Source organism: Gigantopelta aegis, chromosome 12 (assembly GCF_016097555.1).
Source record: "Gigantopelta aegis isolate Gae_Host chromosome 12, Gae_host_genome, whole genome shotgun sequence".
In the NCBI taxonomy this organism is placed as follows: Eukaryota; Metazoa; Mollusca; class Gastropoda; order Neomphalida; family Peltospiridae; genus Gigantopelta; species Gigantopelta aegis.
The window spans coordinates 15,039,847-15,049,846 of NC_054710.1; positions in this window are offsets into that span (position 1 = coordinate 15,039,847).

Consider the following 10,000-nt stretch of genomic DNA (forward strand, 5'->3'; position numbering starts at 1 on the left):
AACATTAACACATTTTTTTTTTAGGGGTAGGGTGAACTAGATGTCAGAACACACAGATAAGCAATGCTTTCAGCACTATAGTGAATACATGTATGGCGGTCATTGCCCCATATACTGACTTTCCGAAAGGGTTCTGATATTTATAGAGTGGAGGAGACCCTGTGTGAGTGGTCTTTATCCATTATGTACCAAAAACTTTCTTTATTCGACTACTTAATACACACTGTTCGGCAAAAATCAATTTTGGAAAATTCGGCATCGAAATTTATTTTTGCCCTTATTCACCAAATATTAGTCGCAAGGACTAAAATAAATGTTCCTATAATTCGCCCACGCAGGGCGTACATACGATACATACATTTTCCTATACATTTACACATTTTATTTTTAGGGGTAGGGTGAACTAGATGTCAGAACACATATAGGAATGCTTTCAGCACTATAGTTACGTACATGTATGGCGGTAATTGCCCCATATACTGACTTTCCGAAAGGGTTCTGATATTTATTGAGTGGAGGAGACCCTGTGCGAGTGGTCCCTATCTATTATGTACCAAAAACTTTCTTTATTCGACTACTTAATGCACACCGTTCGGCAAAAATCAATTTTGGAAAATTCGGCCTCGAAATTTATTTTTGCCCTTATTCACCAAATATTAGTCGCAAGGACTAAAATAAATGTTCCTATAATTCGCCCACGCAGGGCGTACATACGATACATACATTTGCCTTTACATTTACACATTTTATTTTTAGGGGTAGGGTGAACTAGATGTCAGAACACATATAGCAATGCTTTCAGCACTATAGTGCATACATGTATGGCGGTCATTGCCCCATATACTGACTTTCCGAAAGGGTTCTGATATTTATAGAGTGGAGGAGACCCTGTGTGAGTGGTCCCTATCCATTATGTACCAAAAACTGTGTTTATTCGACTACTTAATGCACACAGTTCGGCAAAAATAAAGTTTGGAAAATTCGGCCCCGAAATCTTTTTTTTGCCCTTATTCACCAAATATTAGGGCCAAGGACTAAAATAAATGTTCCTATAATTCGCCCACGCAGGGCGTACATACGATACATACATTTGCCTTTACATTTACACATTTTATTTTTAGGGGTAGGGTGAACTAGATATCAGAACACATATAGCAATGCTTTCAGCACTATAGTGCATACATGTATGGCGGTCATTGCCCCATATACTGACTTTCCGAAAGGGTTCTGATATTTATAGAGTGGAGGAGACCCTGTGTGAGTGGTCCCTATCCATTATGTACCAAAAACTTTCTTTATTCGACTACTTAATGCACACCGTTCGGCAAAAATCAATTTTGGAAAATTCGGCCTCGAAATTTATTTTTGCCCTTATTCACCAAATATTAGGGCCAAGGACTAAAATAAATGTTCCTATAATTCGCCCACGCAGGGCGTACATACGATACATACATTTGCCTTTACATTTACACATTTTATTTTTAGGGGTAGGGTGAACTAGATGTCAGAACACATATAGCAATGCTTTCAGCACTATAGTGCATACATGTATGGCGGTCATTGCCCCATATACTGACTTTCCGAAAGGGTTCTGATATTTATAGAGTGGAGGAGTGCCTGTGTGAGTGGTCCCTATCCATTATGTACCAAAAACTGTGTTTATTCGACTACTTAATGCACACCGTTCGGCAAAAATCAATTTTGGAAAATTCGGCCACAAAATTTATTTTTGCCATTATTCACCAAATATTTGGGCCAAGGACTAAAATAAATGTTCCTATAATTCGCCCACGCAGGGCGTACATACGATACATACATTTGCCTTTACATTTACACATTTTATTTTTAGGGGTAGGGTGAACTAGATATCAGAACACATATAGCAATGCTTTCAGCACTTTAGTGCGTACATGTATGGCGGTCATTGCCCCATATACTGACTTTCCGAAAGGGTTCTGATATTTATAGAGTGAAGGAGACCCTGTGTGAGTCGTCCCTATCCATTATGTACCAAAAACTTTGTTTATTCGACTACTTAATGCACACCGTTCGGCAAAAATAAATTTTGGAAAATTCGGCCCCAAATTTATTTTTGCCCTTATTCACCAAATATTAGGGCCAAGGACTAAAATAAATGTTCCTATAATTCGCCCACGCAGGGCGTACATACGATACATACATTTGCCTTTACATTTACACATTTTATTTTTAGGGGTAGGGTGAACTAGATGTCAGAACACACATAGGAATGCTTTCAGCACTATAGTGCGTACATGTATGGCGGTAATTGCCCCATATACTGACTTTCCGAAAGGGTTCTGATATTTATTGAGTGGAGGAGACCCTGTGTGAGTGGTCCCTATCTATTATGTACCAAAAACTTTCTTTATTCGACTACTTAATGCACACCGTTCGGCAAAAATAAATTTTGGAAAAAACGGCCCCAAAATTTATTTTTGCCCTTATTCACCAAATATTTGGGCCAAGGACTAAAATAAATGTTCCTATAATTCGCCCACGCAGGGCGTACATACGATACATACATTTGCCTTTACATTTACACATTTTATTTTTAGGGGTAGGGTGAACTAGATGTCAGAACACACATAGGAATGCTTTCAGCACTATAGTGCGTACATGTATGGCGGTCATTGCCCCATATACTGACTTTCCGAAAGGGTTCTGATATTTATAGAGTGGAGGAGACCCTGTGTGAGTGGTCCCTATCCATTATGTACCAAAAACTGTGTTTATTCGACTACTTAATGCACACAGTTCGGCAAAAATAAAGTTTGGAAAATTCGGCCCCGAAATCTTTTTTTTGCCCTTATTCACCAAATATTAGGGCCAAGGACTAAAATAAATGTTCCTATAATTCGCCCACGCAGGGCGTACATACGATACATACATTTGCCTATACATTTACACATTTTATTTTCAGGGATAGGGTGAACTAGATGTCAGAACACATATAGGAATGCTTTCAGCACTATAGTGCATACATGTATGGCGGTCATTGCCCCATATACTGACTTTCCGAAAGGGTTCTGATATTTATAGAGTGGAGGAGACCCTGTGTGAGTGGTCCCTATCCATTATGTACCAAAAACTGTGTTTATTCGACTACTTAATGCACACCGTTCGGCAAAAATCAATTTTGGAAAATTCGGCCACAAAATTTATTTTTGCCCTTATTCACCAAATATTTGGGCCAAGGACTAAAATAAATGTTCCTATAATTCGCCCACGCAGGGCGTACATACGATACATACATTTGCCTTTACATTTACACATTTTATTTTTAGGGGTAGGGTGAACTAGATATCAGAACACATATAGCAATGCTTTCAGCACTTTAGTGCGTACATGTATGGCGGTCATTGCCCCATATACTGACTTTCCGAAAGGGTTCTGATATTTATAGAGTGAAGGAGACCCTGTGTGAGTCGTCCCTATCCATTATGTACCAAAAACTTTGTTTATTCGACTACTTAATGCACACCGTTCGGCAAAAATAAATTTTGGAAAATTCGGCCCAGAAATTTATTTTTGCCCTTATTCACCAAATATTAGGGCCAAGGACTAAAATAAATGTTCCTATAATTCGCCCACGCAGGGCGTACATACGATACATACATTTGCCTTTACATTTACACATTTTATTTTTAGGGGTAGGGTGAACTAGATGTCAGAACACACATAGGAATGCTTTCAGCACTATAGTGCGTACATGTATGGCGGTAATTGCCCCATATACTGACTTTCCGAAAGGGTTCTGATATCTATTGAGTGGAGGAGACCCTGTCTGAGTGGTCCCTATCTATTATGTACCAAAAACTTTCTTTATTCGACTACTTAATGCACACCGTTCGGCAAAAATAAATTTTGGAAAAAACGGCCCCAAAATTTATTTTTGCCCTTATTCACCAAATATTTGGGCCAAGGACTAAAATAAATGTTCCTATAATTCGCCCACGCAGGGCGTACATACGATACATACATTTCCCTTTACATTTACACATTTTATTTTTAGGGGTAGGGTGAACTAGATGTCAGAACACACATAGGAATGCTTTCAGCACTATATTGCGTACATGTATGGCGGTCATTGCCCCATATACTGACTTTCCGAAAGGGTTCTGATATTTATAGAGTGGAGGAGACCCTGTGTGAGTGGTCCCTATCCATTATGTACCAAAAACTGTGTTTATTCGACTACATAATGCACACCGTTCGGCAAAAATCAATTTTGGAAAATTCAGCCCCAAAATTTATTTTTGCCCTTATTCACCAAATATTTGGGCCAAGGACTAAAATAAATGTTCCTATAATTCGCCCACGCAGGGCGTACATACGATACATACATTTGCCTTTACATTTACACATTTTATTTTTAGGGGTAGGGTGAACTAGATGTCAGAACACATATAGGAATGCTTTCAGCACTATAGTGCGTACATGTATGGCGGTAATTGCCCCATATACTGACTTTCCGAAAGGGTTCTGATATTTATTGAGTGGAGGAGACCCTGTGTGAGTGGTCCCTATCTATTATGTACCAAAAACTTTCTTTATTCGACTACTTAATGCACACCGTTCGGCAAAAATCAATTTTGGAAAATTCGGCCCCGAAATGTATTTTTGCCCTTATTCACCAAATATTAGGGCCAAGGACTAAAATAAATGTTCCTATAATTCGCCCACGCAGGGCGTACATACGATACATACATTTACCTATACATTTACACATTTTATTTTTAGGGGTAGGGTGAACTAGATGTCAGAACACATATAGCAATGCTTTCAGCACTATAGTGCATACATGTATGGCGGTCATTGCCCCATATACTGACTTTCCGAAAGGGTTCTGATATTTATAGAGTGGAGGAGACCCTGTGTGAGTGGTCCCTATCCATTATGTACCAAAAACTGTGTTTATTCGACTACATAATGCACACCGTTCGGCAAAAATCAATTTTGGAAAATTCGACCCAAAATTTATTTTTGCCCTTATTCACCAAATATTTGGGCCAAGGACTAAGATAAATGTTCCTATAATTCCCCCGCGCAGGGCGTACATACGATACATACATTTACCTATACATTTACACATTTTATTTTTAGGGGTAGGGTGAACTAGATGTCAGAACACATATAGCAATGCTTTCAGCACTATAGTGCATACATGTATGGCGGTCATTGGCCCATATACTGACTTTCCTAAAGGGTTCTGATATTTATAGAGTGGAGGAGACCCTGTGAGAGTGATCCCTATCCATTATGTACCAAAAACTTTGTTTATTCGACTACTTAATACACACCGTTCGGCAAAAATCTATTTTGTTAAATTCGGCCCCAAAATTTATTTTTGCACTTATTCACCAAATATTAGGGCCAAGAACTAAAATAAATGTTCCTATAATTCTCCCACGCAGCGCGTACATACGATACATACATTTGCCTTTACATTTACACATTTCATTTTTTGGGGTAGGGTGAACTAGATTTCAGAACACGTATAGCAATGCTTTCAGCACTATAGTGCGTACATGTATGGCGGTCATTGCCCCATATACTGACTTTCCGAAAGGGTTCTGATATTTATAGAGTGGAAGAGACCCTGCCATTGACATACCAGTCGTGGTGCACTAGCTGGTACGAGAAATAGTTCAATATCTGTGTGGTCCTTAACCGTATGTCCAACGCCATATAACCATAAATAAAATGTGTTTAGTGCGTCGTTAAATAAAACATTTCCTTCCTTTGTATCCGTCTCTTGAAAAATTATCTGCGATTTTTGTGTGGTAATTTTAGCAATTGAAGTTTTATTTCACCTGCTAGATAAAAAAACATGGACAGCTTTTCGCTTTTCACAGACCGCTATTTCCAGCCTTGCTATTGCACAATCAAAAAGCTGACAGACTCTCCAAGATGGGCAGCAAACAGGAGCAAACTGCCTACCAAATATCATATGAAGAAATCACGACCCTTCTGAAAAAACACTTGAAGAACATGTGGGCACAGCGTCTGCAGACTGAGCCTGAAAGGAATCGCATCTACCAGTTGGACAGGGCACAACAGGTCACCATCTTCAAACTGAGAACAAGACATTGTCAGCTCCTCTCGCATCTCTTCAGGCTGAAAATCTCTCACACGGACGGGTTCCTGTGTGGCACTGGTCCACAGACGCCAGCCCACAATCTCCAATACTGTCTCACCTTCGACACCCTGCGACAGCAAATTTGGCCCAGTGCAACGGATCTGAGGGAGAAGCTGTGGGGACCGGCGACGTCGCTAAGGCGGACGGCGGACTTGTCCACAATACCGGACTACCCATCTGACATGGCCGGGGTCGCTGAAGAAAAAGAAGAACCCTGCTATACCACGCCCAGTCTCTGGCACGGTCAATGGCTGAGCACGGGAGAGAAGCGACGATTACAGTGTGTTTTGTTTAACGACAACACTAGAGAACATTTATGTATGAACCATCGGCTATTGGATATTTTAACATATGGTAATTTTTACTTCAAGTCTTAGAGAGGAAACTCGCTACGTTTGTCCATTAGTAGCAATATATATTTTATATGCACCATCCCACAAACAGGATAGGACATACCACGGCCTCTGTTATACCAGTCGTGGTGCAGTGGCTGGAACGAGAAAGAACCTAATGGGCCCATAGACGCAGAGGCGATGGAGTTTCCAAACCACAGAGCCGTGTCCCCTATTTTCTTATATTTCGATAGTTATTGGGTTCATGACATGACTTACCCCAAAATTGTCCATGTTGTCTTAATGAATTCCACGTGGGCAAAATTTCTGCCAGAGGGTAAAGTGGGTATGGCGCCATACCCAAATTTGTTTCCAGATTTGTTTTTTTAAAGTTAAAATTTTGACAAAATTAATTACTGTACAATTTTCTTAACCCTAACCCTAGACGTAACCCATTTTCTATCTGGAGGAGGCCCCCATACCTCTTGTTGACTGTGATTGCATTAAATTCCATAGTGCCATACCCAAAACTTTCTTTCTAGCAGAAACACTGGTTGTTTTCTTTGTATTCCCATTGTATACTGATCTAAGAATTAAATATATTGCTCAGACAGGCAGGTGTGATCCCAATAGATTTAGAAACACAATTTTCTTAATTAGAATTTAAAGTAAATTTATTTGTGAAGCATTTAGAGCTCGTGAAGCTTATATTTTCCATTGATTAATGATATTATTACGTATGCACATTACGTATATACGTATATTGGATGTCATCTATTTGACAGTGATTAATGATATTATTGCGTATGTACATTACGTATATACGTATATTGGATGTCATCTATTTGGCAATGATTAATGATATTATTAGTATGTACATTACGTATATACGTATATTGGATGTCATCTATTTGACAATGTTTAATGACATTATTACGTATGTACATTACGTATATACGTATATTGGATGTCATCTATTTGGCAATGATTAATGATATTATTACGTATGTACATTACATATATACGTATATTGGATGTCATCTATTTGACAATGATTAATGATATTATTACGTATGTACATTAAGTATATTGGATGTCATCTATCTGACAATGATTAATGATATTATTACGTATGTACATTACGGATGTCATCTATTTGGCAATGATTAATGATATTATTACGTATGTGCATTACGTATATACGTACATTGGATGTATTCTATTTGACAATGTTTAATGACATTATTACGTTGGTACATTATGTATTTACGTATATTGGATGTCATCTATTTTCCAATGATTAATGATATTATTACGTATGTGCATTACGTATATACGTATATTGGATGCCATCTATTTTGCAATGTTTAATGACATTATTACGTATGTACATTACGTATATACGTATATTGGATGTCATCTATTTGACAGTGATTAATGATATTATTGCGTATGTACATTACGTATATACGTATATTGGATGTCATCTATTTGGCAATGATTAATGATATTATTAGTATGTACATTACGTATATACGTATATTGGATGTCATCTATTTGACAATGTTTAATGACATTATTACGTATGTACATTACGTATATACGTATATTGGATGTCATCTATTTGGCAATGATTAATGATATTATTACGTATGTACATTACATATATACGTATATTGGATGTCATCTATTTGACAATGATTAATGATATTATTACGTATGTACATTAAGTATATTGGATGTCATCTATCTGACAATGATTAATGATATTATTACGTATGTACATTACGGATGTCATCTATTTGGCAATGATTAATGATATTATTACGTATGTGCATTACGTATATACGTACATTGGATGTATTCTATTTGACAATGTTTAATGACATTATTACGTATGTACATTATGTATTTACGTATATTGGATGTCATCTATTTTCCAATGATTATGATATTATTACGTATGTGTATTACGTATATACGTATATTGGATGCCATCTATTTTGCAATGTTAATGACATTATTACGTATGTACATTACGTATATACGTATATTGGATGTCATCTATTTGACAGTGATTAATGATATCATTGCGTATGTACATTACGTATATACGTATATTGGATGTCATCTATTTGGCAATGATTAATGATATTATTAGTATGTACATTACGTATATACGTATATTGGATGCCATCTATTTGACAATGTTTAATGACATTATTACGTATGTACATTACGTATATACGTATATTGGATGTCATCTATTTGGCAATGATTAATGATATTATTACGTATGTACATTACATATATACGTATATTGGATGTCATCTATTTGACAATGATTAATGATATTATTACGTATGTACATTAAGTATATTGGATGTCATCTATCTGACAATGATTAATGATATTATTACGTATGTACATTACGGATGTCATCTATTTGGCAATGATTAATGATATTATTACGTATGTGCATTACGTATATACGTACATTGGATGTATTCTATTTGACAATGTTTAATGACATTATTACGTATGTACATTATGTATTTACGTATATTGGATGTCATCTATTTTCCAATGATTAATGATATTATTACGTATGTGCATTACGTATATACGTATATTGGATGCCATCTATTTTGCAATGTTTAATGACATTATTACGTATGTACATTACGTATATACGTATATTGGATGTCATCTATTTTCCAATGATTAATGATATTATTACGTATGTACATTACGTATATACGTATATTGGATGTCATCTATTTGGCAATGATTAATGATATTATTACGTATGTACATTACGTATATACGTATATTGGATGTCATCTATTTGGCAATGTTGACATATAGTCTTAGAGAGAAAAACGGGCACATTTTCCCATCAGTAGCAACGTAAACAAAAAATGTATATGGACCATCCATGCACAGACGAAATAGCACACACCACGACTTTTGATATATCAGTCGTGGTGCACTGGCTGGGACGAGAAATAACCAACCCAATAGGCACACTCACGGGGGTCGATGCTAAACCGACAGCGCATCAGGCGAGCGCTTTAGCACAGGGCTACGTCCCGTCCTTCGTATCTTGAATAACTTTCGTAAAAGTATTTAATATTTTAAGGGGTATCAACTTACAAAAAAAAACAAAAAAAAACAAAAACCCTAGAAATCGATAGCTTGCACAATCACGAAGACCGCGATGGCGTCAACACGTGTATTTGGAGTGGTCCCTTTATCGGCGACTTTGGTTGTATTTTTAGGCATGTTGATAAATTGTTTTAACGCATCTTATGCAGCGATTCCAAGACACGATGTATTAAGTTCAGAATTTGCTGAAAATCTCAGGTTTCGACATGTGATTCTACCTCGTAGTCATTTGGTATGGCGCGTAAAAACCAGAAATAAATTGGAGGGCGCCAGTGTTTGCGAACATGAACCAAACTGCAGCATGTTCCACTTTGGAGACGCGTCAGAGTCCGCCATGTGT